General features: G+C 38.2%; 1 long non-coding RNA gene across 1 annotated transcript in view; it reads right to left on the bottom strand.

The window, feature by feature from the left end:
• Nucleotides 1-487: 487 nt before the first annotated feature.
• Nucleotides 488-6646, bottom strand: part of LOC138162153 (uncharacterized) — a 44164-nt gene continuing 38005 nt past the window's right edge. The window contains exon 2 of the long non-coding RNA XR_011168560.1: nt 488-1007. This is a non-coding gene — a long non-coding RNA (uncharacterized lncRNA). The remainder of the gene's footprint in view (nt 1008-6646) is intronic.

The following is a 6646-nucleotide window of genomic DNA, read 5'->3' as shown; positions in this document are numbered from 1 at the left end:
AAGGAATTCCCTGAAGTGGTCACATGTATTTGAATTCACACTATTCAAAATTATCATTATATAAAATATTACAGTTGGTTCTAGTCCAATGGAAAGATGCAGTGCAAATTTTAATGATGTAACCTCTTCAGGGAATTCATTATTACCCCAATGGGACATACTGCATTACAATTTCCTTCTCTACTCTTCTCCTGGTTGAACCTCTGAGCCCTTACCTGACTCTTCACCTTGTTTTTTTTTCTCCCTTGGAAATTTTCTAGCTTATCAATGTCATAAAATGTGGCATCCAAGAATTAACACAATACTCCATATGAGATATTAATAGGCCAAAGTATTGGTCTATTATATCCTATTCCTTGAAGCTATGTCTCTCTTGACGCAACCTTAGAGTATTCTAGATTTCTTGGTTGCCATATTGTAAAGCCAAGCACGAGAAGCTCTCCAGAGGACTGCTGCTGTGAATAGTTCTAAGGTTATGATCACATAGGATAGTGAACTCTCTATTTATTCCTCAGCAAATTAAACGTTCACAGAAAACAAAGTACAGCATTCACAATGATATAACATAACAGCTTATCACTAAAGTAGTCACATATTCTTAAACATAAGTTACCATTCAGGATACAAGTACAAAGGTCTCACTGTCTTAATCTCTCAGACAGAAAGTCTTCTTTCTTCTTGATTGGAGACTGGCTTCCAATCATCCTTAATTCAGTCATCCTTAGGGGATACAAGGTACAAAGTACAAAGTTCTCCTACCCCTAGGTCACAGTAAATCTTATTTACTAAGTACCCAAGGAGGGGTCCTTTCATCTTGGCTTGAGGTTGGCTTTCAAAGTCCATGGCTCCTCTTCCTTGGTCCCAGCTCTTGCCTGAATTCACCCAACCATCACCTGGATTCACAGGCAGGCAGCTCTCAGCTCCTCATCCAGTTCCTTGTCCAGTTCCCATTCCATATTGAAGCTCACAGAGACCAGCCCACCTCAAGTCCTTCACAGTCTCTGTTCCTGGGAAGAGAAAACTTAACATTCACAACAACATTCATACACACTGCCAGCACCATCACCAATTCACTTTCTGTCTGTGAAATTAACACAGACCCACAAATGAGGTCTGAGGAATCAACACAATTCATCAGTATAGTCCCATGACCTCTGAAAACATCAGTAAAACCCTCCTCCAGGACTTCTGTAAACAGACAACAAGAAAATCCTCTTTCAGGGTTTCTGAACTAGCAGCAAGGTTCCAGGGCTTCTATAACAACAGCAACATCCTCTATCAGCAGACAGATATGACAAAGTAACACAAACAACAGACAGAATGTTTCTGTCTGACGAAGTAACAAACATAAATTGACATAGAACAGACAAACAGAGTGCTGGCCACCACAAGTGTTCTTCTTCTCAGTTCTGCTCCATCCCAGCTTGTGTTCCTCCTTTTATGTGGTGGTTCTCCTTCCTGTTCCACCCTTCCTGTTGTGTCAGCAACACCTTCAACACCTTCCTCCAACCTTCAAAACTCAGACAAGGTGCTAAATAATTAAATAACTGAAACAAGGCACTAAGTACTACTTTGCTTGCCATTACACATATCATGCTATTGACTCATATGGAGGCCAAGATCCACGAAAGCCCCCAGACCTTTTCAGATAAGTGGTTGCCTCGTCATCCATCTCTCATCTTACATTGGTGAAGCTGATTGTTGGAAAACAAATGTAACATTTAACATTTTTCCTTAGTAAATTTCATCTGATATAATTTATCTTAATATTGTAGCCTGCCAAGATATTTTTGGGTCCTGTCCTTCAACTTTGGTTTTTCAGAAAATTTATTGGCCGTACTTCTTAACCTTTTTGCTAGCATGAAGTCAATTTACTTTGCTTTTCTACAACATATTTCTCTCAAGTCAGACTCAAGAACCCCTGAATATAGAAATGAAGATCAAAAATCAGTAGGGAAGTGGTCCAGTGACTTAAGTGCTAGACTCAGGGTCAGGAAGATCTGAATTTGAAACCTGCCTTAGACATGTTGTTGTGTGACCCTGGGCAAGCCATTTAATTACTGTTTGCCACAATTTCCTCATCTGTAAAACAGAATCTACCTCTCAGTGTTGTTGGGAGAATCAAATATGATGATATATTTAAAGCATTTTGCAAACCTTAAAGTGGTAAATGAATGCTGCTGTCATTATTACTATCATTATTGTTATTAATATTATCATATCCCCTAGATGTCTTAAGAAATCCAGATGTTCAGCATTAAATAGATAAAGCAAAGGTAAACACAGGTAATTTTCCTCACCTCTCAGTCAAGTACTTTGGCCTTCATTTAGACTTCATCCAGTTTCATGTATATATAGCCTATACAAAAAGCTATTTTCCTGGACTAGAGACTAAAGTCTCTTGGTGACAGCTGGCATAATAAAATGGATAGGGCACTGGAGCTGGTGTCACTGCACCTAGATTCAGTCTCCTTTGATGCTGCCTACTTGTAAGACCCTGGGTAAGTCATTTAATTTTTCTGTATCTCAGTTAAGACGTATCTATAAAATGAGAGGATTGGCCCCTAGATGGCCCTCCAATGAGGTTCTATGATCCTGTGATAAATAGGGATGCTTGAATTGGATGGATGCTCTGCACTGTTCATGATGAAAAGATATAACTGAGCTCGCAGAGGCAGCTAGATGGTGCAACAGATAGAGCTTGGGGCCTGGAGTCAGGAATACCTTAGTTTAACCAACCTCAGACACTTACTAGCTGTGTGACCCTGGTCAAGTCACTCAACCCTCTGTATACCTTAATTTCCCTGACTGTCAAATCAGGATAATAACAGCATCTATGTCTCAGGGTTGCTGTGAGGATTGAATGAGATAATATTTGTGTAGCACTCAGCACAATTACTCTTCTAGAGAAGGTGCTTAATAAATGCTTATTTCCTTCTTCCCAGCATTTTACACTTCACTAATTATATATTTAAAGTATATATTTTTGTATATTTGAATATGCGTTATGTCTTCTCTGTTAGAGTATAAGCTCCATGAGAAGTACCATGTTTAATTATCTTGGTGTCAATCTCAGTATATTTCTCATATAGTATGTGATTAAGAATTTTTAAAATGTTGAATGAATGAACAACTTGGACTAGTTTTTCTTAATGTAACTATATAGTAAAAACCAATTTGCTTTTAGATATTAATTTTTGTTTTAAAACATTTCCAACCAGAACACTTGGCGCCTGACCAATTCCTGAACCACCCAAGAAAAAAAATTAGTTAATTTTAACTTTAAAAAATACAGGATATTCCAAAAGTCTGAATACAATTTGAAGTTAATAAGACTTCAAACTGCACTCAGACTTTTGGTCCATTCTGTATAGAAGTTCCATTTAAAGAGAGATAATAATTTAAAAACAGAGCTGGAACTTAAAACTGGGACTTTGACCCATGCCTCAGCTTTTGTCTCCTTCTCTAAAAGTTTGTCAAAACACTCCATGGAGGCAATCCACATACATCTAAGAAGCACCCACTGAGCTGGATTTCAGACCTAATATCTCAAAGTGGCATTCCTATCCAAGATTTCTTTTCATTCTTAATGCTTACTGCATTTCTTAGACATTCCTCTATCTCACATCTCTACTTGCCTCAAGGCAATGACTGAGAAACCCTGTTTATTTGAACACAGTGGCTTTTTCAGCAGGAACTGCTGCCCCTTCTACCACCCTATCCTCACCCCATGTTCTTGTACCTTTCCCCACCCCCTAATCTCTTGGCATGTCTCCAATACAAGGGGAAGGCTGCAAACTCCTTACCCAGCCCTAAATAGCTTGGGAATTTTGAAACACCTTGGGACTACCAAATAATGTTGGAAAGTTCAACTTGCCTAGCAATTAATCAATAATTTAATCAAGTTAAATTATCCCAGGGTTCCATGACGTAGCAGACAGATTAGCTTACTCTTTCATTATACTGTGTATGGGATCTTATCCTGTCTTTACTACTGAGCTACACTAGAGACTTCTATTTCCACCTTTCCCCATTTTCATTCTCCGTACAGAGTCTGGCAGCCTTTCTATAGAACATAAGGGTGATTATTATTTTCCTGGGAAGAACAACTGGGTTTTCCTACCTCCTTTTATCCTTCCAGATGTAGCCTACTACCACTGTTTCTGCATCCCCTCGAACCCCAAACTACCCTTGCAGGGAACTGTTAGTACTTTGGGCTGATATTTTTTTCTTTACTCTTAACCTCATTTTCCAGATGAACCTATTTAAAATTCAATTACTTAATATTGAGCATATTGATATCTTGGACAAGTTTCCAAAGCTGGGGTTCCTAAAATTTTGGTGTCACAGACCCCTTTGGCAGCTGGCAAGCCTATGGATCCCTTGTCAGAATTATGTTTTTAAATGCATAGGATTGCAAAGGAAAGCAATTATATTGAAAAAAAAAACTTATAGAAATACACACATATGTATATGTACAATATGAATATATGTATCTTTGTATATATCTATATTTATACATATATGTGTATATATACATGTATACATAAATATATAAACACATATGTATGTGTGTGTGTGTATATATATATATATATATACATACATACATACATACTGTGTGTGTATTCCAAACCCACAATTTGATAAGTGAGCCAACAGTTACATAATGGTCATCATGACTACAGATTCTCTGTATAGAAAACAGTGAGTTAATGAATAACATTATCAACTAGGTTTTATTCAATCCACAAAAGGACAGGAAGGTTAAGTAAGGTTCTCTTAGAATAGGTAAAGCAATTGAAATGCGATATGATGCACTGTGCTTCACTTTGACACTGGTAGGACCTGTATGTATTGAGGCAGGACCAGTAGTTACCCAGGGTGCTGCGTCTGGGTAAGCCACTAGGTGGGGCTCTAAGCTCAAGATGCCCCAGGGCACCTACCAGAGCACATGCGCCAATGAGCCTTGCTCGATCCCTGTGGCTACCAATGCCTCTTTCTAGGTCCCAAACTAGGTTTTCTCTAATTTAGGGAACGAATTAAGATAACTTCCAGCAATAATTTGGGATTTGATTGGCTCATGCCCTCATTCCCATCAAGAATCTCCTCTTCTCCCAGTCCCGTTACCTGAAAGGACTACTCACTCATATTTGGATCAAATGTTCATTTACCAAAGTGGGAAAAAAAATTGACAATGTCAGCAACGACTCCTGAACCACTACGTTATTTGGGCTGTTCCATAGAAGGTCTGAAATCTCAACTTTCCAACCCATTCTTCTGTGTTTTCACAGACCATGCTGTTGAAGGGTGTTGCCTCATTTGCATTTTGAAGCTTAAAAGGTCAAATGGGGGAGGGGTGAATTGTGATGATAGAAATGTGAATCCACCACCACCACTGCCACCACCTCACCACATCTCACTGCACATAGCATGATGGTCATCCAAACTAATTCCTATAAAGATGATGTTTGCTTACTGGCAAATCACCAGGAAAAACTGGAGTCTTGAGTCAGCAGGATGGTCACCAGATGTTCTGCATTTAGGAGCAGTAATCATTCAGTGTTGCCAGTGGGTGTTAGAGGTCCCCCAATCAGATGAGTTGGGCAACCATTCCTTGAACTTAAGAGCTCTGTCCATTTTGCATCACACTCTTTGGCATGTTTCTCTTAAAAACTGGCAGCTATCTTTGTTTTTAAATATCCTGCTGCAGAGTGAAATTAAATGGCATTTGGTAATTGCCTTTACATTATGGTATGATTTGTGGACCACAGAGAGAAGGGGAGGCCTTTCTTGGATAGCACCATAACTTGAGATTCAGTATTGTGTCTACTGTATGGCTTAGCTTTTTCTTCCTCTTTTTAAGTTCTGCTCACTGGGATAATATCCCTATATGCAAGAATGTATACTTGAGTGCAATGTGTAGGAGTTATGGATGTCCCACTGGCACAAAGGGATGTTTCATATCTTTTCATTCAAGTCCTCCTTTGATCTTTACAATTTTTCTGCAGTGACTTTTGGTGTGTGTGCATACATGTGTGTGTGTGTGTGTATACATATGTGCCCACTTGGCTGTTCTTTCCATTTGCATTGCAGTTATGGTGTATATTGTTTTCTTGGTTCTGCTTACTTTACTCTGCCTCAGTTCATGTTACTCTTTTCATGCTTCTCTGTATCCATCACATACATCATTTCTTATAGCACAGTAATATTACATTCACATATGACAATTTTTTTAGCCATTCCCCAATCAGTGGGCAAGTACTTTGTTATCAGAAAAAGTGCTGCTATAAATATTTTGGTGCATCAATAGGCTCTTTTGAGTCTCAGCCCTGTGATGGAGTTTCTGGATCAAAGAGTATGGTTATTTTGGTCACTTTATTTGCATAATTACAAATCACTTTTCTAAATGGTTGTGCTATTTTACAGCTCCACCAATAATGTATTAGTGTGCTTGTATTTCTACAACCCATCTAACATTAATTATTGACATATTTTTTGGTCATTTTTGGCAATTTGCAGGGGGTAAGGTAAAAACTCAAGGTTGTTTTGATTTTATTTTCTCTTATTATTAGTTATTTGGAGTATAATATTCTGTGATTAAATACTTTGAAATTCTTTTGAGAACTCTTTAATTATATCCTTT

This window comes from Petaurus breviceps, unplaced genomic scaffold (assembly GCF_028583685.1).
Source record: "Petaurus breviceps papuanus isolate PSGF00001 unplaced genomic scaffold, PetGlider_PUasm1.0 186, whole genome shotgun sequence".
Lineage (NCBI taxonomy): Eukaryota > Metazoa > Chordata > Mammalia > Diprotodontia > Petauridae > Petaurus > Petaurus breviceps.
This window is presented reverse-complemented; position numbering and strand designations above follow the sequence as displayed.